Source organism: Arvicanthis niloticus, chromosome 3 (assembly GCF_011762505.2).
Source record: "Arvicanthis niloticus isolate mArvNil1 chromosome 3, mArvNil1.pat.X, whole genome shotgun sequence".
In the NCBI taxonomy this organism is placed as follows: Eukaryota; Metazoa; Chordata; class Mammalia; order Rodentia; family Muridae; genus Arvicanthis; species Arvicanthis niloticus.
In genome coordinates, this window is record NC_047660.1 from 27,078,508 (window position 1) to 27,104,506 (window position 25,999).

The following is a 25,999-nucleotide window of genomic DNA, read 5'->3' on the forward strand; positions in this document are numbered from 1 at the left end:
AGAACTCTATTCATTTTCTCTTGAATTAACTGGCCTACCTGCTGTCTGAACATAAGTAATTACAGATTTTAAGTATTTTTTTCTAGGTATAAGGATATAAAATTGGCCTTGTTGGTAAATTCTATGATGGCAGTTGGCTACAAATTGACACATTTCTAGCATTCAGATAATTAATGAGCACTAAAATAAATTGACAAAATTACAGGATTGGGAATATTAAAGGGAAATACCCACAACATTTCCTTGAAAAACTTCAGAACACATAGGTTAGGTTTTTTGTTTTGTTTTGTTTTGTTTTGTTTTGTTTTGTTTTGTTTTGGTTTGGTTTGGTTTGGTTTGGTTTGGTTTGGTTTTGGTTTTTCAAGACAGGGTTTCTCTGTGTAGCCCTGGCTGTCCTGTAACTCACTCTGAAGACCAGGCTGGCCTCAAACTCAGAAATCTGCCTGCCTCTGCCTCCCAAGTACTGCAATTAAAGGTGTGTGCCACCACTGGCTGGCATAGATTTTTTTTTTTAAAAAATCTTTGAACAAAAGTGTTTAATAGAAATCTTACTACAATCTTTGAGGTTTACAAACTCCTGGACAGAAATAGTCTCTTCTAAGTTACTCTATACTAATTATAGAAAGTGTCACCATGGCAACTCAAGCACTGTTCTGGAGCTGTATCTATCTTCATACTTGCAATCATTATACCAGGTGCCAATGGGTCTCTTTAAGCCCTCATCATTTCTAGATTTTGATGCTCAGTACTGTGGTAGTAGACACAGTCATAGTATGCTTTTGCAGGCATGAAGGTTGAAGCATTTAAGAACCCGAAATAAAGTAGGTTTAGAGAAAAACTAAGCATACAATATACAGTTAATGTAGATTATATGGTAAAACTTTCTAGTTATATCTGTCAGGATATTTTTGAAAACATCATTTGAATGTAATCATATGGATGGAGTAGCATGGCCACATCAGGCCATGTGAATGTTTACTCCCTAGCTGGTACTGCTATTTTGAAAAGCTATGGAAGTAAATGACAACTTTCTGGAAGACAAAAGTCACTTTAATGACTCTGTAAATACTATATTCACATCTGATTCCCATATAGCTCTCTGTTCCCAGATATTTCTTGATTTGACAAGTTTCAGCCACATGCTTCTCTCCTTGTGCACCAAGCTATTCATATAGATAGATAAGTAGATAGATAGATAGATAGATAGATAGATAGATAGATAGATAGATGATATATAGACAGATTGATAAAATCGATGATATATAGATAAGATAGATGATATATAGATAGGTAGATAAGATAGATGATAGATAGATAAATTGATTGATAGATTGGTAGATTGACAAGATAGATGATAGATAAATAGATATTCATGCCAAGATGTACTGTATTTTTTTAAACTGAGTGTAAACAAAACTTTCCCCACTCAGTTGCTTCTGCCATTTATTTTGATAAAGTAAACATAAAAGTTTATAGTATTCTGAGAAAAGTGGATGGTGCTTTAATAATATCCTATGTGTATATGTTTCATCCTATTGACTTAATGGCAGAATAGGACAAAACATTAAGTAAGTATTTCACTCAGTACTTGACAATCTTAGACATAATGTATCATGTTCCTGCTATTAAACTTAGATTTAGATAGAAAGCCAACACTGTATCTCTCATAGATCTTATCACTTTTATGTCTATGGTCCTCACCATTCATTATTGTACATCTCCAGCAATATGGCAGAAGTTCGTGGGAACTCTGAAACAACTGAACTCATTACTCATAATATTTCTTTTATTGGTTGAAACACATAACCTTAATTACTTATACACTGATATCTCTCTGGGCTATATATGGAATGAACCCTCTAATATATTATAGATCTTTATTTGGCTACTTGGTTTAAAACTTCACTGGTTGTTCTTACTATACAACATTCTTATAAAACAAAATTCAAAACCACAGATTTTTCCACATCTAAAACTCTTGTATTTGAAATTTGCTTGATTTTTGAAGTTCCTTATGTTGAACATGTCATTTTGTGTTAAAGCCCAAGTCCAAAGACTTAAGGGAATCTATTGACAATAATCAAATATAGTTCTGGAAATAAGCCACATATTTTCCACTCTATATTATAATTTGATCAAAAATATTCATTGCTGTATTATATCATTTTAAAAGCTATCAAAATGGTTGTGCCCTTTGTCTATCAAAGTTTGTGTTTATGCTGCTCTATGTCTCTCTGTCTCTCTCTCTGTCTCTTCCTGTCTCTGTCTTTCTCTTTCTCTGTCTCTCTCTGTGTGTCTCTGTCTCAGTCTCTCCCTGTCTCTCTCTCTGTCTCTCTCTCTCTCTCTCTCTCTCTCTCTCTCTCTCTCTCTCTCTCTCTCTCTCTCTCTCATATAGACACATACATACACACCCACATACACACACATAAAGCAGTATTCCTTATATTATCTCAGATCAGTCTTTTGAGTTTTGGCTTATACCAGTGTGCCCAATCCACAGACTATGATTAGAGTACCATGTACAATTATAGTACTTATATAGTATCAGATTGCTACGTATCTTCTAACTTCCAAAAATTTAATAATGGTGGATTATCAACTCAGTAACTAAAATCAGCCTTATCATTGAGAACAAAGGGAGAAATTTATTAATAAGTCCATAACAATGGTTTTGTAAGAATAAAGAAAAAGAAAAGATTTTGTAGGAAAGGCTGCAAAAGATAGAACAAGTGTATAAACAAAAGCATTCTCTTGCTTTGAATTTATTATTTTTTATTATTTTCCTCTCTTCTGATTTAGAAAATTATTACTAGAAAAGGAGGTAATATGCAGGAAGAGGGAGGATGGGCTAGTTACGAGGGGAAACTGGGAAACTGGATAACATTTGAAATGTAAATAAATAAAAAATCCAGTAATAATAATAAAAAAAAAGAGTTTGCCATGTGCTAAAAAATATGCAATTGTTATATACATAGCTCAAATATTTTGCTTTTGTGTTGACAAATTGATGAATTCTGGTAAAGGAAACTCAGCTTGAACTATTTCACATTTTGACAAAAAAAAAAAAAAAAAAAAAAACTACCTAGAATAAATTTCTCTAGGGTAGCTGTCAGTCACGAGTAACTATTTTAAAGGAAAATAAAATCAAAGTAGGTCTTTAATTAGTATGTTTTAATTTTCATATATAAAATATATGGACATTAATAAAATTTAAATTGGAATGTGGTAATATATTTTCATAAACAAAAGTCATGTAAAAAACACAAAATGAGATTAAAAAGATTAATAATTCTAGATATTGAATTAAACATTTTTAAAACAATTTTTTTGTTCTTTGAAAATTCCATATACAATATATTTGATTTTATTCACTCTCCTATCACAACTCTTCTTATATTTAAACCTCCCATTCCATCCACCCAATGTTTTCTATCTTTTATTCTCTTCATCATTTGCTATTCCAATATACTTGCATTGTGGCATTCCACTTGATCATGGTCAATTTATGAGGGCCTATACTTTTAGAGAAAATAAACTCTTTGCACCTCAGCAGATAATATTTGCCAATAGTTTCTTTTTTAAAATTATTTATTTATTCACTGTACAACCCAATATCAGCCCTTCCTCTCTTCCTAGTACCTCCTTACTCATGCTCTGCCCCCATTTCACCTTCACCTTATCTTTTGAAATAGAGAACTACCCCTCTGGGTTTCATGCCCCCTCCACACCCAAACTTCCAGTCCCCCTAACCCCACATATCAGGTGGCTGTGGGATTAGGCACATTCTCTTCCACTGAGTCCATACAAGGCAGTCCATTTACAGGTGTGGGATCACAAGCAGGCAGGCAACAGGTACCAGACCAGCCCTTGCCTTAGTTGATGTGGGACCTACATGATGACCATGCTGCTCATCTGCTATGTATATTTGGGGTTCTACGTTGATGATTACATCTATGGGAGTCCAGAGGATCCAGGTCCATTAATGATATTTGTTGTCCTGTGCATTCCCTGTCCTCTTTTAGGTCCCTCAATCCTTCTCTCAACTCATTTGTAAGACTCCTCGAGCTCCATCTAATATTTGGGTTTGAGTTTCTGTATCTCTTTCCATTTGGGGTATGGGGGCTAGAAGTGTTGAGAACTGTACTACCCCCACGTTAAGGGGCCAAAATGTCTCCGACCATTCTGTCAATGTTGGAACCCACTCTGGTCTGCAGGTCAGGGTTCAGCAAGAGAGAGAGTGACTCGAAGAATGGAGACCAGACAGTGTGATTCAATCCCATTTGTTCTTCAGTCTCTCTTCCTAGTCCAAGTCCCAAGTCTTGAGTTCATAGTCCCTAGTTCCTAGTCCCTAGTGCCTCCAAGTTCCAAGTTACTTCTTCCAAGTGCTAAGTGCCTAATGTCTAATTCCAAGTTGTACTACAAGTTGTACTCTCTAACCTAATTCCTAGTTCCAAGTTGTACTGTAAGTTGTACTGAACTCTTCTGTCTGCCTCTTGCCTTTTATATATCTCACTTCTAAGCCACGCCTCTAAGTCATGCCTTTAAGTCATGCCCTTAGGCCTTGTCTCTAAATCTGACGTCTAAGTCATGCTCTTAAGTCACATACCTTTAAGTCTCACACACCCAAAGGAAGATCCTGGGTATCTAAACCAAGATGTTATCAGAGTGTGCTCAGCTGTTATAGGCTAATGTAATCAAATCTCTTGTCAGGGTATATGGCTCAAGATGGCTGCAAGGATGATACCTGCCTTATGTCGGCTCCCCACAACCATGCATGTCCTTTAAGGTCCAGGTTATCTTAATAAGGATGATATTTCTAGTTCTGTCTGTTTGCCTGCAAATTCATTATGTCCTTATTTTTAATGGCTGAGTAGTATTCCATTGTGTAGATTTACCACATGTTTTTATCTAATTTTCAGGAAAAACACATCTAAATTGTTTACAATTACTGTCTATTATGAATACAGCTGTTATAAACATAATTATGCAAGTGTCCTCATGGGATGGGAAGTATATACCCAGTAGTAGAGGGAACTCAGTCAAATCCACCCCCAACATTCTTTCCGGGAGCCTCGGGATCCACAACTTCACCCAACAAAACCCATAGCGGCCCATGCACATGAGCTAACAGCCCCACAACTAACAGAGGGAGGTATAGTTAGTTCTTATGATACAACTATTCCTAAACTTCCGAGAAACTGCCAAATTGATTTTCGAAGTGTTGTACAACTTTGTACTTCCACCAGCAGTAGAGAAATGCACCCCCCCCCCCTTTGACAACCTTTCCAACAGGTGCTGTTCCTTGATTTTTCTCCCCCCTTGGTCATTCTGATGGGTGTAAGGTGAAATCTAAGAGTCTATTTGATTTGCATTTTCCAGATAGCAAATTATGTGTTGAACATTTCTTTAGGCACTTCTCAGTCATTTGAGATTCCTCTGGTGAAAATTATCTGTTTAGCTCTGTACACGATTTTTTTTTTTAAATCATGTTGATTGAATTGTTGATGTCAAATTACTTGAGTTGTTTCCATATTTTGGACATTAGCCCTCCCTCTGTTAGTTGTGGGGCTGTTAGCTCACTTGCTTGAGTGGGCATGGGTTCTGTTGGGCAGAGTTATGGATCCCTAAGCTCCAGGGTACAGAATTTGACTGAGTTCCCTCCACACAGCACCTCTGGCTGCTGGGCTCCGCCCACGCATGGGGGAGATCTCAGTCTGAAGTCCTTGGGGGCAGTGTTCCCTAGTGGGATCTCTGGGCCAAACCAGTTCACCAGAGACAAATGGTCTTGGTCTTTGGGCTCTCATACACCCCTGAGACCCTTGGAAGAACAGAGATTGTGGGCATACAGGTGAACCAGCTGCAGTCTGTACTCACTTGGCACTCACTTGGATGGATCAAGGCTGGCTTGTTTGAATTGGTGGCCTTCAGGGCAGAAAAGTAGAGAAGTCCTCAGCAGGAGAGTAGGTGGCAGCAGCGCCAATGGCTCATTAGTTAAGGGCCTTCTCCACAGTTTCCCATAGTGGGGCCTTAAAGGCACTGAGGAAATCCATGGTTTAAAAGTTTTATTGTCATGGCAGAAAGTGGACAAATCTGGCTGCACCCCTCTTGACCTCAGACCTGAGCTAAATAGGGAGGGAGGAGGGAGGAGGGTCTAGAAAAGGAATGCTTAATTGGCTATGCCTTTTGGCCCTCAGGTATCTCATTAATATGGAAATCTGTAGAGTCAGAGGCCTGTAGTCACTCCCTCTACCTGTGGAGGGCCTGGTAGGGGCATTGGTGATGCCATGACAGAAAGGTGCTAATCAATGGAAGTCTTGGCAGAGTGTCAGCAGCCTGGAGTCAGAGCATGATGAAATGTATGCCATCCCTTTGTAGGGTCTCCGGCCATTTCTAGTCAGTGCTCTACCAGAAACCAAGCTATCCTTACATGGTTCCACAGTCAGGTTACTGAAGATATTTTCTCAATATGTGGGGCTATCATTTTGTACTAATGACAAAGCCTTTCACTTTCATGGGTTCCCACTAATAAATTTTTGACCTTATTTCCTGAGCCATTGTTCTTTTCAGAAAATTGTCTTCTGTAATGAAGAGTTCAAGGCTATTTCCCATTTTCTGTTCTATTTGATTTAGTGTAACTGGTTTTACACTGAGGTCTTTGATTCATTTGGACTTGAGTTTTCTGCAGAGATAAATAAGGCTCTATTTGCATTCTTCTACACTCCGAAACCCAGTTGGACCAGCACCATTTGTTGAAGAAGCTATTGCCAAAATCAGGGGGTCCATAGGTATTTAGGTTTATTTCTGGCTATTTGATTTAATTTTATTGATTCATCTCTGTTTCTGTTACAATACCATGCTGGTTTTTTTTTTTTTTGGTTTTGGTTTTTCGAGACAGGGTTTCTCTGTGTAGCCCGGGCTGTCCTGGAACTCACTCTGGAACTCACTCTGTAGACCAGGCTGGCCTCGAACTCAGAAATTCGCCTGCCTCTGCCTCCCAAGTGCTGGGATTAAAGGCGTGCGCCACCACCACCAGGCTACCATGCTGTTTTTTATTACTAATGCTCTATACTACAAATTGAAATCAGGAATAGTGGTACCTGCAGAAGTCTTTTACTGTTCAGGATCATTTAAGCTACCATGGGTTATGTTTTTCCTTATTGAGAATTGTTCTTTCAAGATCTGTAAAGAATTGTGCTCTGGAATTATGATGGGGATTGCTTTGAATCAGTAGATTGATTTTGGTAAGATGGCTATTTTCACTGTTAATCTTCTGGTCCATAAGCTTGGGAGATCTTTGCATCTTCAGATATCTTACTCAATTACTTTTTAAAGAGACTTGAAATTCTTGTCATGCAGATCTTATACATGCTTGGTTAGAGTTACACCAAGGTGTTTTATAGTATTTGTGGCTATTGTGAAGGGCACTGTCTCCTTAATTTTTTTCTCAGCCCATTTATTGTTTGTGTAGAGGAAAGCTACTAATTTTTTTAAAGGCAATTTTATATCCAACCACTTTGCTGAAGGTATTTGTCAGCTTTAAGTGTTTTCTAGTAAAATTTTTGGGCTCACTTATGTATACTGTCATATCATATGCATAGTGTGATACTTTGCCTTCTTCTTTTCCAATTTGTATCTCCTTGATTTCCTTTAGTTGTGTTATTGCTGTACCTAGAGCTTCAAGTACTATAGTGAAGAGGTGTGGTGGTGGAAGGAGAGTGGGTGTAGGTAGAAAATGGCTGGGAATGCTCTGGGTTCCTCCAGCTGGAAGTTAGGCCCAGATGCTCACTAAAGGCCTCTCCACGGTTCCTCATGGCTCGACCCCAACACTCGAGGAAGTCCTTGGGTTTCCAAAACTGGTTTATTGGCATGACAGATGTTGGATGGATCTGGGTGCACACCCCCCAAAACCCGGGGCAGACCTGAGTTAAATAGGTAGGGGAAGAAGAGGGAGGGGCTGGGGAAGAATGCTTAATTGGCTCCACCTTCTGGCCTTCAGGTATCTCATTAGTATGTAGATCTCTCTAGGGCTTGGGGCCTGTTTATCATGCCCACCTGTGTATGTGACTGAAGGGTGAAGGTGGAATGGAGATTAGACCTCCTGACATGAGCCTGGGTTCTGGGGGCATGGCTGAACCCACAACACAAGAACCAGGATACCCTTCCACGGCCCGACAAGTGGGCAGGCTTGCCCTGTCCCAGATATTAGTGGAAATTCTATAACCTTCTCTCCACTTAATTTGATGTTGGCTTTGGCTTGCTATGTATTGATTTTATTATGTTTATGTATGCACCTTGTATCCATGCTTGCTCCAAGTCTTTTATAATAAAGGAGTGTTGGATTTTGTTAAATGCTTTTTCTGCATCTCATAAGATCATGTGTTTTTCTTCTTTTAATTTGTTGATATAGTGGATTATATTGATGTATTTTCATATTTTGAACCACCCATGTATTCCTTATGTAAAGCTTATTGATCACAGTGGGTGATGTCTTGGATATGTTCTTAGATACAATAGTGAACATTTTATTGTGTATTTTTACATCAGTATTTATAAGGGAAACTGGTCTAAAATTCTATTTGTTGTTGCTGTAGTTGAGTCTGTCTTATTTAGGTATTGGGGTGACTATGATTGCATGCAATGGGTTTAGCAATGTTCTTTATGTTTCTATTTTGCAGAATAGTTTGAGGAGGTCTTTGAATGTCTGGTAGAATTTTGTAATAAAACCTTCTGTCTCACATAGTATGCTGGTTGGGAGACTTTTGAAGACTACCTTTATTTCTGTATGGGTTATAGAACTATTCAGATAGTTTACTTGACCCTAATTTAGCTTCGGTAATTGTGTTGTTTCTAGAAAATCATGAATTTTATTTAGGTTTCTCAGTTTTGTAGAGTACAGGGTTTTGAAGTAAGACATAATGATTCCTTGAATTTTTTATGTCTCCCTTTTGTTTCTGATTTGTGTACTGTCTCTCTTCCTTTTAATTTGGCTAAGCATTTGTTCTATCTTTTTGATTTTCTCAAAGAACCAGCTTCTGGTTTCCTTGATTCTTTGTATTGCTTCTTTCATTTCTGATTAATTGATTTCGGCCCTGAGTTTGATTATTTCCTGCTGTCTACTTTTTAGGGGTATTTACTTCCTTTTTAGTTCTTGCATCTTCAGCTATATTAATTTTAATTGTTAGGATTAGAACTCCCAATTTCTTTATGAGGGCATTTATAGCTTTGAACTTTCCACATAGCAATGCTTTCATAGTGTGTCATAAGTTAAAGTGTATTTTATTAGTTATTTGAATGGCTAATTCAGATTGTTTCTTGCATCTGTTTTCTTGAAGAAAAAAAAAAAAAAAAAAAAAAAAAAAAAAACATTTCCCAATCCTTAATTCTGAGATAATGAGTGTATTTCGTACTGAGTTGTTTCTGTATACAGCAGAAGGATGGATTCTGTTTACACATCCATTCTGTTAACCCATGTCTTTTCACTGGGGAATTGAGTACACTGATGTAAAGAGACATTAATGACCAATGACTGTTACTTCCTGTTATTTTGAAGTTGTTGGTTGAGTGTGTGTGTGTGTGTGTGTGTGTGTGTGTGTGTGTTTCTCTTCTAAAGGGTTTAGTGATGTGAAACTATTTTTTGTGTAGTTAGCATCATTAGGTTGGCGTTTTCCTTCTAGTATCCTCTGTAGAGCTGGGTTAGTAGAAAATTATCGATTGAATTTGGTTTTGCCATAGAGTGTCTTGGTTCCTCCATCTATCCATCTATCGTTATTGAAAATTATGATGGGTATAGTAGTCTGGGTTAATATCTGTAGTCTCTTAGGGTTTACAAGAACTTTACCCAGGCCCTTCTAGCTTTTGGAATCTGAGATGAGAAATCAAGTATAATTCTGATAGGTCTGCCTTTATATTTTAATTAGCCTTTTCCCCTTGATGCTTTTAAAACTCTTTCTTCTTTATATTTAGTATCTTGATTAATATGTGGTGGGAGAATTTTCTTTTCTTGTTCAATCTGGTGTTCCGTAAGATTCCTTTATGTTTATAGGCAGCTCTTTCTTTAGGTTAGTGAAATTTTCTTTTATGGTTTGTTGGAAATGTTTTCTGTGCTTTTGAGCTGGAAATCTTCTTGTATTTCTATTGTTCTTAAGTTAAGTATTTTCACAGTGTTCTAAATTTCTGGGAGGTTTTGTTTCATGAACTTTTCAGATTTTGCATTTTCCTTGATGTATTAATGTCTTCTATCATATTTTTTTTACACCTCATAATCTCTCTTCCACCTTCTTTATTCTGTTGGTGATGTTTACAGCTGTAGTTTCTGTTCTCTTTCCTATGTTTTCCATCTTCAGTATTGCCTCAGTTTGTGTTTTCTTTATTGCTTCTATTTCCCTTTTCAGGTCTCGGACAATTTTTGCTTCCATATCCTTCACCTGTTTGTATTTTCTATGTTTATTTATATTTATTAGCTTCCTCTTTTAATGCACATCCCTCTTTGAATGCATTCTTCTTTATTTTCTTTAGGGATTTAATCATGTCCTCTTTAAAGGCTTTTATTATCTGTTTAAGAATAAATTTCAGAATCTTCTTGTGTTTCAGTCTCACTAGGACATCCAGGATTTGTTGTAACAAGATAGCTGTGCTCTAGTGGTGCCCTGGGCCTTGTTGATTGTTTTCTCTTGCTGTCTTTTAGAAGTCTTGCTTTGCCTGGTGTTTACTTGATGATCCTGATGCCAGCAGGAATTCTCAGGATGCTTGGGGGAGCAGTGGGCCAAACAATCCAATCAAAGTCAGGTTCCTGATTCTGATGCCTGTGCCTCAGGCAGACCACAGTCTGCAGACTGTGTCCTGGGCACAAACTAATTGTGTTGCTTTCTGACCCAAGTAGGCTGACAGGTGATCTGACTCTGCTTGGTTGAGTTCTCGGTGGATCAACTTGGATATCGGGCAGATTGAACTGGGATGTGATTTGTCAGGCAGGATTCCAAACAGGTTAGTTTTTGGGGTCCCTGAAAGTTTCCATAGGGCTACAGAATGTTCTTCCAGTCCGTTGAGGCTTTTCCTGCCTGAAGGGTAAGTCTAAATGGAGACAACCGCCAATAATTTCTTTACTAAAGGCTGGATTTCTTTCCACCTTCATTTGGTCTGGCTACTGCTTTTACAGGCCTTGTGCATCCCATTACAACTGAGATGAGTCTATATGTCCAAATGCCATGCTGTGCCCCCAAACTCAGTTTCTTAAAAGTTATCCACCAGCTCTGGTTCTTATATTATTTCTGCATCCTCTTTCTAAATGATGCCTAAGCCTTGAAAATGTCGAGCAAGACACAAATGTTCCATTTGAGGCCTGTCAATATGGAGTCCCTTACTTTCTACATTTTCAGTAGTTGCGCATGTCTGTGTTAATTGACATTTATGGCAAACTGAAGCTTCTCTGATGAGGCTTGCATGATGTTTGCATAGACCAAAATATCTTACTGAAATTTTCACCAAGCGAAAATTAGAAAATTCTCAGAAATTGACAGTTGCAGCCACTCATTAGTTGGAATAAACAGCACATTAGTTGTATATTTTGAGATAATTAGCTAACAGCAATGTAGTTTGAGGACAAAACATTCAAAATCATGAATATAAAACATAGGAAATCTCACACAGAAATGCATGGAGATCACAACGCAAACTTGACTACTAATTGTGTGATTTAATTCTCAAAAGTTATGAAAAGTATGAGAACAAAAACAATATTTGAAGAGAAAAAGACAAATATTTTTATAGAATGATTCAAGAGGATGACCAATGTAAATTTTAGCTCTTTTTTGTAAGTAAAACATACTTAGGCAGGTTTTTATATAGATAAATTATTATGCGAAGCTGTCACAAAGAATTAAATTAGAGGGACTAGGTTGATTTTGTTTGAAAATACCATAATAATATTTAATTGATTATATGTAAATTCAATCCTAAATTTAAATAATATCTTAATGCTTTTAAACATATTATAAATTAAATTTAATAAAATTTTCATATTTGGCAAGTTTTTACACATTTATTAAGTGACATTATAGTAACTAACATAAAATTGAATTTATAATGCAGCATACTTTTTGCAAAAAATTATAATAGACAGACTTGAAATCCAAATGTAATTATTAATATGTTTTTTACTGGGACTATTTATTCTCAATCCAACAAGTAATTACTAGTAGAGAGCATGTTGAATATACGCTGATATCTCTGCTTAAGACATTCATGTCATAGTATATTAGAACTGTGTCTATTTGTCATTTATAGATCTATATTAGAAGTGATGGCCATACAACTAGAAACGTATACACAAGCCACCATTTGCAATTTAATTTCTGCAATCTACCATTGAATCTGCAGCAAACAATTCTCAGATAGAGAAATAAGAAATGTATATTTCAGTTTCTTTGAGACACTGCCAAGTACTGTGAGTGACTCATGGTTGTATTAAGAGAGAAAAATCAAAACACAAAATACTTACAATTTACAAGGAGCTGTGGGACACAAAAATGTAAGCAACTTTATTATATAAAAAATAAATCCAATGTATAAGAAAGAGATAAATTATTATAGATTCAGAATAGAATACTTAAGGAAATATGTGCTATTTGTAGAAACAATTTAAAAGGACAGACCCTATGTATAACATATGGTCAATAAATATAATAATATGTGTGCAGTGGTAATAATTAGTGTTAGAGTCATAAAATTATAGATGAAATTTCTCTACATTTTAGAAAGTTATTTTACAACAAATTTATTTTTGTATGAAAACAACATTTAATTTTTTAAATTTAGAAAACTTACAATTTTATAAAATTCTTCTTAAATAAAAGCAATATACCAGTAGGCACATAAAACAGTTCACAAAATCTTAAATGTCAAATATTATGGACCAATGAATTAATATTGGAAGGAATACAGAAGTAAATAAACATAAGAATGTAATATGCTTGTAATTTTCTAAGTTTGTATCTGTTATCTGTATGTGTATTTTTATTTATATCTCCATCATTAAAAAATAAAAAAGTTCATACAAACACATCAAGGACAACTTTCAAAATAAAGCTGAATTCAGATTTTTCATGTCTGTATAATTAACTTATACTCTGACATATTCATAATTTAGAGTATTCTCAATTTCAAGCATAGATGGAATAATGTAATATTTTAATAAATGTATCAGTAAAATGCTTAGAATACACTGTTTTTCCACACACTCCAGTCTCAGAAACCTAATAATTTGATGTCTTCTAGCTCTACCTGCATGTGATAAAAAGACTTGGAACATTTTCATAAACAAAATGTTTCTTCATTGCATGCCACATAAGTGAGTTGGAAAAACATTACCATTTGAAATATGTCACAAGGAGGCAGGAATTTTGTGTTGTCATTGTGGTTCTGTAGAATCATCTTGAGAATCTCCTCAGTGGCAAATGTAGTGACTTCATTCAAGAGAACATTGAGATGCTGTGTAAAGGCAATGGCTCAGTGTCATCATTACAGGTCAGACAATGTTCAAGATCATAAAATTTTGAAATATGTCATGTTGCCGAAAGAACAAGATTTAGCAATCTTGAAGGGAAACTGTTCATTATCTGCTTATCTAAAAGAGGATAAAGATTAGTCATTTGGAAAAGATTATAAAACATTCATATATGAGTATCCTCATCTGCAAAATAGTTTGGAATATTTTCATCTTGTACTTTTACATGATAATTTAACTGCAGTTAGACCATATATTTCATGAAAATTTGATTTCCAACTTCCACATTCTACTGCATATTTATTTGAATTTAGGCATAAATTAACATAAACGTATCATAAAATATCATTTATACTGACCTGACCATGATTAAAACAGAACATTTGTTGTTATTTGGAAGTGCAATTTTAAGGGTATGTTTAGAAAACTGAATATTTCAATTTTCCTTTCTAATTGTCTACCTTATTTGGATACCATAAGTAAATATGCTCAGAATATATTTGCATTTACTGATCTGCCATCTTCATCTCTACTGGTAGGTGTCACAGTAATGGAGCAAGCTCTTCATGCTACCGATGGTGAAACATAATGATCAACCTTCCAAGCTGTGAAATCTCCAAGTTACAGTAAGAACTGGCTTGGCAAATCAAGTCTGCTGGTGCAATAGTGACAAGGTAATGAAACCCTTCCTGGTTTCATTTAAGACCCATTCCACAGGATGAATCCCACACCTGAAACATTGAATGAGCCAAGAATCTGAGGAAATATTAATCATAGGGAAGAAGATAGTGTTAAGTTGTTATAGTATTACACAAACTCTTAACGATTTATTGTTGTGATTACTTAACATTATGATTTATTGTTGTAACTATGAATTGATGCAAATTGAATCAACCTTTCTCAGAGAAGTTTCTATTTGCAGGAGATGGTGACTAACAGAAAACTTCAAATTCAGATTATGTTATATAATGAATGACAGAAAGGGAATATGGCAGAAGGCAGGAATTCAAGGGGTAGAGGAAGGGGAAACAATAATCAGGATATGTTGTATGAGAAAAGAACCTATTTTCAACAAAAGGAAAAATGAAAATGAGGAAGGGGGTCTCAGACTGAAGAGAAAATATGTGTCCTATTTCTTCCTCCAAATGCTCAGTGATTGTTTCAAAAAAAAAGGGTCAGAAAATGTAAGAGACAGAGGTGGTTAATGAATATAAGGAAAACATGTGTTCTGTGCACAGGTAGGCACCCACACATAGGAATTAGCAGTGGTTGTGATAGCATGTACAAGATCTGTGCAAATTTGGAAATACAAAATCCCATCATGGAAAGTAGAAATGGGAAACAAATCACATATCTACCCATAGGACTTTTAGAAGATGAAAGTTGCTAGAAGAGGGTTATTCAGTTATATTTATTTGTAGACCCTGGTGCACTGATCATATTACAGCAAAACATCCAGATTCAAAAGGACAGCACAAAACGGAATTGATGTAAAATAGAGAACAAAAATGTGGGTGAAGAAATAAGGACTTGGAGTGAACCTGGGATAAGTGAATACTGTCAAACATCACTAAGATCTTAAATAACTAATACAATATATATATAAAAAAAAAAAAACAGAAAAACTGTAAACATAAACCAGTTAAGAAATCAAACAGTGCATGCTAAGTTCAATTGGTGACTGTAGAAGAACACATTGAGGAAGACATCTTTAAAGTTTGCTTGTATCTTCTACTATAGTGAAATTTATATTTCTGTTTCACAAATTATTTGACCATGTAACCTATAATAACTTATATGGTTTTCATTTGGAAAAATATAAAAATGAAAATGGTGGGCAAAGTAATTACTCTAAGTGTCTTAGAAGAAGAGCTCTCTAGCCTATCAACTTATGAGTAGTCCTCAAAATATGTATTTATAATTTAAAGTTATATCTCATTTTCATTTCTTGTACCTCTTTAAGTTGTAAGAATGCTTTTCTACAGTTTTTTAATGGAAAAATTTAAAAACTGAAAAATTAAGCATTGAGTTCACCAATTGGTTTTTTAAAGGCTGGTTGAGACATGTTTTTATTCTTGCCATCTTTTTATTATGTTGAAATTTACTAAGCATTTAGCATAAGTCATACATATTCATATGTCAATAGAGTGTCTGAGGTATTTGATACCAAGTTAGCATTTTATTGAATTTCTGTGTTAACATTTTCAGAAATATACTATTATTAATTACCAATTTAAATCCATATTTTGATACCATAGTCACTATTAAGTGGGTCATTTCAGCAGTAATAGCCCTAAGAGCAATACTTCAATTTCCGGGATTTTTGTGTTAATAATTAAAGTGTGCATGTACTACAGCCTATTTGTCATGGTAACTAGACAGCATAAGACATTAACATGATTCTGCTCTTGATGAAAGACTATGCTCAATTCCATTTCTAGTTGGAAAGCATTCCGCTTCTCTTAATCTGGTCTAATTAGAGGAAAATGGTTATTTACCTGTCATGTAAAAATAATAATTTCATATCTTAACAGTAATCTGGGGAGGTATGATTGCTAAATTTGTGAGTCAACTCTGTGGGAAATATTGCATATAATTTATTATAGTTGTTTAATTAGTTCTGCAAGTCTAAGATCGTTGCCATCATTAAGGGCTGAGCACATTGCTCTGTGCATATTCATCTTCCAAGAACCCTGAAATGGGATAATGGAACAATTCTTCCCTCGTATTATTTGTATACATTCTATTTTGTTTCGTAGAGCCATGGAACAAAAACTGGAACCGGAGGTTATAATAGAGGAATGCTGAGATTGTTATACTTCTCTGCTTGGTCTAAAGAGGTATCTGAAGTCTTTGCTTGATGAGCACATAAACTATTGATGTCTGGCTTTCAAATATGTTAGTGTGATTTTATCTCTAACAATAAAAGGGATTTTTTAAATGCTCAGTTCAAAATTATAGTTAATATAGAGTAGATATTACACATAATACATTGAAAATGAAGTACAATATTTCAACACTTGGTTCCCTTTTGATATACTGTTTGCAGTTTATGGAATCTTTAGAAGATGGACCCTGATTGTAGGACACATGTCACTTGTTTCCCAGGCTATTTCCTATGTGATATTGCAGTTCTGCTACCTGTTTGAGTTTGAATATGTAATTACTTATCTTCACACTTCAATACTTGCTCCTGTGGTTCCAGAGCATTATATACTGTCCCTCTAGAATCGGAAGGTAATACAAAATCTTCCTTCTCTTAGGCGTTTGATCTCAGCAACACAATGTAAGTAACACACAATAAGTACAATCATGGAGCAGGCTTCTTTAATTTTAATGGTGTTACAACATCACTTCTAACCTACTTTTTAAAAGTGAATGCATATGTTGTTTAAAATCCTGTACATGTGATTTTTAATATCTTGTGTAAACATTACAGATAATCTGTTGACTGCAATGTGATATAAATCTTATTGCCATATTGCAGGAAGTATGTAATATCATAGAGAATAATAATCCCTTAAAGTTCACATGGTCATTCATATAAGCATACTTTCACCTTTTAAAACTGAAAATGACCAACCAACTGAACACTCCCTAAACTAGGAGGCTGGGTCAGATCTTTCATCTTCATGTCTTTGGGTCTGCTTACCTGCACTGGTGTCACCAGGAGAAGCTCTACTGACTAGGCAAGGCGGAGCTGCTCTCCACCCAAAGAGTGACAATACCAGCTCTCCCAGCCCTGGTGCCATGTGTATGGGAGAAATGAAACCATTGCCCTTTGGCTACAGCACTCAAGAGAGTGATCCCCACACCTCACCTTTGTAGTTCTGGAGATCTGGCTTTGGTGTGTAGGTACGAGAGAGATGAGCCTGATGATGTAAGTTCCAGTACAAAGATCTCACCTCTTGCCACACTCAGGAGAACTGGCTTTGTCCCTTTGCTTGGAAGAAAACAGGAAAACTTGACTGGAAGCATTAGCACAGAAGAGTTGGCAAACTGAACAACACAACCATCACTTAGATAAGACCCAGGGCCTTGAGTTGGCTCTTCCCAAGGTCTCCCCACATCCATAAACAGCTCAACCACATGAAAGGCCAAGTCCTACAGATCTCCATAGCATAGGGCATCAAACAGGCTAGCTGAAAGAAGCTCTAGTGAGGATCCAGTATTGGAAGTGTAGTAGAACCCAGGGGCCTGAACCACAGCAATGATTCATTGAAATGAACATTTGCAAATAAAGCTGTTAGGGCAAAAATGATGCACTTTGTGACATACTACAGGTTTCTTCTGTGCCAAGAATTTTTAATGATTTTTTCCCTTTTTTCTGTTCTTATTTTTATTTTTGTTTTTTAGCGGAGAATTTGCAATGATGGAGGCAGGTATGGAGGAATGGAGAGATGTGTGGGATTGGGGTGCATAGTGTGAAATTCACAGAGTCAATAGAAAGGTTTTAAAAATCAAAATGAAACAGTATTTTTTTTCTGGTACAAATGTCATTAGTTTTTTTTTTTCAGAGATAAAAAGAATATTACTAATCCATTGTTTTTCCAGATGGTTTTAAATAGTATTTTTGTCCATCTAGCATTGAGTGACCATATGAAAATATGAGGTTACTCATTATGAAAATTTTAATCTGATCCAAGGTGGATACAATCTGATCATTTTTGGAAGGTCAGTGTGAGACAGTGAACTCAGCTATTATGAGTGAGCAAATGCACAGACATTGTTACAGATTACTTCTGTTTCTGTTTTATAGTGATAATAAATTTTGAATGTGTTGTTTGCTTACATAGTCATGTACTCTCTTAGAGAACTATCTCAAGGGCAGTTCTGATCTCTCTACACTTAGAGTTAGTTTCTTTTTGGCATTACTGTTATTGGAGAAGACAGAGGATTTGCGGGGGGGGGGGGGTCCACTGAACTATATTTTGTAGGGTGTTAAGCATAATCCCTGCCTTCTGTCTATGGGTTGCAGCAGTGCTGTCCCTGTAAAAATGATAGCTTTCTGTATATCTGTGTTCCTACAAAAGCAAAACAGTAAAGAACCAATTGCTCTAACGACACTAAATCTTGCTCATATGTGCAGTGATATTGAGGAGTAATTTGATAGGATTCTGGAGCAAAGCTTTTTTTTTCAGTTAGAAAAGAGCTCAATGGATGTGTATGGGTTTTTTGTTGTTGTTGTTGTTGTTGTTGTTGAATATTTGGCATTAGTGCGGACATCATTCTACAAAATGTCCAAAATAAATACCTGGATAGGAAGTAAATGAATAGAGTGAATATATGTTACCTCACTGGGAAATTCAATTAACTGTAGCTTAAGCCCAGTTCTTGAAGTTTTCTAGTGTGACATTGTTTCATTGGCATTTAAATCAACACAAAAGCTATGTAGTTGTTTAGAGAAAATGTTTATGTGTTATTGTTAGTACATAGTGTAAAACTTCTAGTGATACTTGTGTTTATTTACAGGTCTTTTATTTGTCTCCTCCCTAAGCCATGGGGCTGTTATTTTCTTTTACGTTATTTGGATTAAGTTAATCAGATGATACAAAAATACTCTTGTTATTAGAAATTTAATTGATTACTAGCAACTTGAGTCCAAGATAATAGATGTAACACAAATTAAATATTAGTATACTTTTAGAATTTATAAAAAAAAGTACCATGTACTCATTTTATTTGAGAGTAGTAAAGCTGACTTTTGGTATTTACTTATTTCATATGGATGATTTTTATTTTTCTGTGGCTTCTACTCTTCTTTGCCAAATGATAGCTGTTTTCAGTCAGACTTCAAGGTTTGTAACTTAACTTTTCTGGATTAGTTCTACCATATATTGATGAAATTCAGATATATCACAACCCAGTCTACCGTAGCAAGATGAATCACAGCTCTTCATGGTCTCTAGGCTTAAAAAATGAATTTTGAGGAAGAAGAAATTCCCTTGTCTATTGAGTAAATTGTGACCTTTAACTTGAAAGAAATACTGTCCTGTAGATGATATTTTTCATCTATTTTACCCACACTGAATACAGGACAGAAACCTTTACTTTTCCTAGTCTTGTGTGGGACTGAACCTTTTTGAACTAAAATAATTATTATGTCAATCAATAAACACATTTTAAATGATCACTAAACAATTGCCTAATTGATGTTCAAATCTAGCACCAAGACTCAAGAACATGTAAAGTTTGATGAAGGATACTTTGTATTTCCTGCCCTGACTTTACTATATATGTTTAAAAACACAGGCATAGTTTCAAAAGGTGTGACCAAAGAGATGAAACAAAAATTAATATTTTCATAATTAATATTGATTTAAAAATTATCATGTGAATAACAAGCATTATAAAAATAAAAATGTAATATGAAAATCATATTTCACTGCTGTATTAACTTAGTAGAGCTGCTATGATAGCACAGTTTATGTTTGTAGATTTTTCCCTCTGTAGATGGAACATTAACATGTTTTAGACACAAAGAGATTCTCTGCATGGATGATTACACTTTTTATTTCTAAATCCGGCCTTTGATAAATCATTATTTTCTATACACTTTGTAAATTATGGCCAAGGTTGGAAATATTTCTTTTCTAATACTGTTAGACTGCTTGTCATTCTTACTGTGGATTAACTTCTTGGAACATACCATATTTTACTTAGATTTAAATTTTATTCTGACTCTGCATGAGATGCAATGAGAAAGGAAACAATACCTGACCACCGGACATCCTGTCTTTAATAGCAGCAGTGCCCAGCATAAGAGGTTGCTGAATGCTGCCCACTTGTGGGTTTGTATCTGTATACTCCATTCTCTGCTTTGAGGGATCATTCTTTCACACTCTCTTCTCTTTCCAGATATTCATTACTTCTATTATTGTCCAGCTGCCAAGCAATGATCTCTTTCTATTTTCTCAAGAAAATGAGTTATATGATTCAAAGACAGTCCCTAACACTTCTACATAGCTTCCACCACCACTGGCTATTCATTTCTTATAAAACTGCTCACTTCATATTCTTGCACACTTATGTTCCTAGAAAAATCTATGATTTTGATTTATAAGTAGAGAAGACTGAAATAACTGGTAAATCATCTGACTCACACCTTGCTGTATATTATTTAGGGTATTCTAGTAGCCCCATTTTAAAATGACATTTAAGATCTGTGCTCTAATATCTTTCATGCTTCTGATAGCTCATCTTCTCACCATAATACAGGGGTAAAATCAACTGTGTTAAATTGACCATTCTCCAATGTGTTCTTTTCAATATATTTTTGTCATGTGCCATTTTATCAATCTTTCTTAAAATATATTACAAGACTAAATTTCTTCTTAATAATTAGTTATTAATTTTTTCTTTTATTGACTTGGATTTTATTTTCTTTATTGACTTTATTGACTTTGATTTCTTGTTTGTTTGTTTGTAACTGTCAGGACCCACAGAGATGGAGTGTCTGATTATGATAATTCCTTTTCTTTAATTGTCATATCACTGCCCACATTTTCAGGATAACATACTTTATTATTTCCTTATAATTCCCTAGCCCCTCAGCTTTTCTAATGGTACTTTTTACCTGATTTCTATATGTATATATGATATGTACATACCTTAAAGTCAAGTATCATAATATTTACTAATGTTTGTGCTTTGATTGCTCAGTATTGAATGCTTGCTCATATCATAACAAACTCTACAAGCACATTGACCCATGAAACAGTATTCCTCATTTCAAGAAAAGATGGAATGAAAAAGATAAAGCAGTAAATTTATGAAAAACTATATTTCCAAAACATATCATCAGAATCCTCCACCAATGAATGAATAAACATGTGGACATCAAGCAGACAGAGTAGTGGGTTTGAGCTCTGCGGAGATGCTATGGGAAGAATGTGGTTTGTAGTATCTGGTATCTGATCTCCATCAGCAACCCAAGACTAAAAACCATGATGGAAACTCTTCACTTACTGCTTTTATATCATTCCTTTATTATTTGCATGTGTTTCTACCTTGTGAATATTTTTTCTGTTATCCATTATATGTTATATTCATTAATTACAGATTAAAGCTTCAACATAGCAGTTTCTTCACACACAATGAAATATGTTGTCTTTCCCACAATCTTTACAGTTAATGTTCATAATTAGTCAGTTTCTCATTAATGGATTCACTAAACAGGAGCACTTTAATCACTGAAAAAGAAAGCCCTACAAATAGCCCCCAAATGGTGAAATATTGTAAACCAGAAACAGTTTCACTAATGCAGGGGAAACAGGAGGGATATACTCCTTATAATATGTAGTGACTATGTCACATCTCACTATTTATTATCATTAATTCAATAAGCAATGATAGAAGAATTCTTGTTTCATAGTTCATAATAATTACATATGTAATTATTATGAATTATTTCAATAAAAATAATGTGTTTATATATAAGTACAGGTTTTAACATGTCATATATTTTATTACTCAATAATTTTGTTATTTGTAAAGGACATATCACCATGATAACCAATAGGCTTGTGTAAACAAATATATATGTTGAGAATAATAATTTCAGGAATAATTTTTTTAAATCAAGGATTTATGTTAAAGTTGATAAGGTAAATTAATTTATATATTTAAGTGAATTTTGTTTTAAAGTCATTTAAAACTGTTTAATAATATTCAAGTTCTACATATAAATGAGGTGTTTTGTTAAAAATATTTACATCTAGGCAAACAAAAATTAAAGCCTGAATATTCTTGATTGTCTTATATATTTTCAGAATATTTACCCATATCTGAATAATAGAAACTGAAGACTCATTCTTGGTATAATTTTAAACCAATATTATTTCTAGACTTATCTGGAGTCTATCTTTTTGCAAGAATATTGATGTGAATTACTACAGCTGAAAATTGCATTAAAACATGATGAACAAATAAGATAATGGAAAATGTCGCTGAGAAGTGACACATTTGTCCTTGGACTTTCACTAACATTATCTTTGATGTAATCAAATCATTTACAAATAAAATTGATTAACATAGATTGAGAAGACACATATAAAGAAAAATATCAGAAGAAATATTAGAAAACACATGTCATCAATGCATACATTTTAGAATAATGTAGACTTCAAATTTACTTTTAATTATTATAACAAAAGTCCTGTCTAAAATACTGTTGTATAATATAATTGATCATGGGGAAAAACAAATAAAAGAAGTAAACAGAACAAGTTATAATTCATTTTTTTTCATATGATACAATGTACCCATTGCTTCACTCATCCTTTGACTATTATTTCACAGAAATATATGATATAAATAATTTTGTCCTAGTTTTCTCCTTCATTTTTCTGTCACCTTTATTGCATTAAGGATCTTACTGAATATGAAAGAGATTAACTGACAACCAATTTAGAAAATAAACACAGTCATAATGTGAAAATTTTCTCTGATTATTAGAATAAATATCCTCTGATTACATATATCCCATCAGTGAGTCTAAAGTATTGAAATAAATACCTTCTGACTTATACCAGCAAATGCATCTCTTAACTTTTTATTGTGTAATCATAAAACTATCAAAATAATTATATCTTAACTGTTAAATAGCATTACTAAAATATTCTAATCAATAATATGGAAATAGGTATTTGTATTTCTCTCTACTTTTATGTACTATCACTGATGTAAAATATCTACACTTGCATTTATAATAAATACAAACATTTATAATTTATATATTGATTTTAAAATCATATGTACTCAAGGAAAAACAGATTCGGGTTTGTGATAAATATATTTTCTTGTTCATCAATGCAATTCATGGATTGGCTAAATCAGCATTGGAATGAACTATTTGTATGTTTTACAGAACTTTTAAACTTAATAATTTTTCACATGACTAATCAATTAATCAGATTAATCAGATACATTAATTCTCTAAGTAACAATATATTGCCTGATCTAAAACAAGGTTTAAGATTTTGTGTATTTTTTTAACTTTAGTGTTTAAAATTTAGAAAATTTTATTTAATGGTGATTAGAGATTATGAGATGATTTTGGAATTTAGAATAAAAACTATGAAACTTTTTCTTTTCCTTTGTTTTACTAAATGTACATTCTTAATTAATTATTTATTTTGTGATTTATTTATATATTTACTTTGCATAAAAGTGTTTACTCTTTGTCTATGTCTGTATACCACATATATGTAGTATACCATGGAAGACAGGATAAAGTTTCAGCTTCCTTTGGAATTGAAATTAGAGACAGTTGTTAGCTGTTATTTAGGTTCTAAAAACTTTCCTGAAGTGCTTTTGAAAAGCTGCCAGTAATTTCAAACTGCTAAATTATTCCATTAGACCTTACTTTTAACATACACTTTCAGTTCACCCAGTAAACGATGAATAACTAACATATTCTGGGACTTCTACGTCTTCTGTGGAATTTCAAACTATATCTACTTAATCCAGAATATATTTTCTAATTAAATCACTTGTAATAATTCCTTCAGAGTCAAATATTTCCTACATAAATATTTCCTGTGAAATGTTGTAAATTACAATTACCTATATCTTTATATTCACCTGAGAAGTATCTTTACATTTCACTAGATAGAAAAACATAACCAATAAGTATAATGTGCATCTCTCTATATTATATAAAATCCATGAAGTAAAATCTTATGTTCAGTTTTGGTTGAACCATAACATTATATCTAAATATAGAAGAAGGGGTGCCAGACACTGACCTAGATAACTCCTTTTGATTCTGATTCAACAATGTTTTCTTGCCTTTCTTCTGAACTGTCCTGAGTTGTTTCTCTGTATGCTGACTTTGGGATTCAGGAAAAGCAATCCTGAATGATGAAAATATAAAGACTAAGAACTGAAACTTTATCACAAGGAATAGTAAATTAAGAATGAACAGATTCTTAGTAATTGTAGCAAGATAATTTCAACAAGAATAAACTTAAGGCAAGAGACATTAACCAGTGCAGTGAAAACCATTGTATCACACTAAATAGCAGTAACACTTTAAAGTCATATTTTATATAATCTTACCTGTGCTCACTCTTCCTTGTGTTGTTCCACTGGGGTTAAACCTCTTTCTGTCTTTACTGATTCCTGAAAAAGGAACAATTCCTTCATTCTGATTTTCTGAACAAGTGGCTAAGCCATTTCTATTGGGATCCTAGGAACAAGAAATTTGGCTATTACTCCTGTAGGAAGTCAAGTTAGAATTCATGGCTTTCTCTATGAGACCATAAATAATTTGATAGGTGGTATATTTTATGAATTTATTTTTGATTAGTTGCAGTTTTGTATGGTTTGTAAATTCTGCCTTATAAAAATATTGTTGATAAAGTTTTAGTCTATAGCTAATTTATATCCTATCTTACATTAATAATAAATTAATAAATAATTTCAGGAAAGAATTGCCTTCACAATAGTCACAAATAATATAAAATATCATTAAATAATATAATATAAAATATCAGGTAACTCTTACCAAACAAATGAAATACCTGTATGATAATAACTTCAAGTTCTCAAGAAAAAAACAAAGAAGACCACAGAAAATAAAGAAATCTCCCATGCCCATGGATTGGCAAAATTAATATAGTAAAATTTACCAGGGGCCATCCCTGGCATGGGGTCTTCTTTCTTGCCAGTCTGCTTGAGGCAGCAGAGGGGGAAGAGTGTTCTCAGAGGATAAGACTTGCTCTTATGAGATTTGGGGTAGGTAAGGCTCTGTTTTTCAATATATTTAGGGTTGCTGCATTAAAAAAAAAAGTTTACTTATCTAAGACTAAGTTCCTATCCTACTGTAGCTGACCTGCTTTCTGTAACCCTCTGTGGACAGAAACTGTACTTTTTGGCACTTAGTACCTCTTTCTTAAACAGCAAGGGAACAAGTAAATAGCTTTTGTAGTATTTCAGCAGGAACTGTGAGCTCTAACTTTCTTTTTTTGTTTGTGTTTTGTTTTGTTTTGCTTTGATTTTTTTCTTTTTGGATATTTTCTTTATTTACTTTTCAAATGTTATTTCCTTTCCCCATTTTCAGCCTCATAACCCCTCTCCAATTCCTCCTCCTACCTTTTGCTTCTATATAATTTTAATTCTATACAAGTATTAAGGTAAGTTTTAGGTTGAAGAACTAGCAATACAATAGATGCAACTAGTCAAGGAACAAGCAGGACAATAAACACAAATAATCAAAGAACAAGCAATGCAATAAAAAAATTTCTGTGATCAATCCCTTAATCACTATTTCTAAAGGCTTATCAGGATGGCCAAAATATCTGAGCCTACTTCCCTGCCCTAGCCCAAAGTCATTTTCATGCCTGAAGCTTACTTCTTCGTTCTAGCCTAAGATGTATATTCCTGCCTGAAATTATTTGTTTGTTCTAGCTAAGATTTAGATTCCTGCGTGAAATTACTTTTTGTTTTAGCCTAATGTCAGATTCCTGCCTTAAACCCATTTCCTTGTCCTTGGTC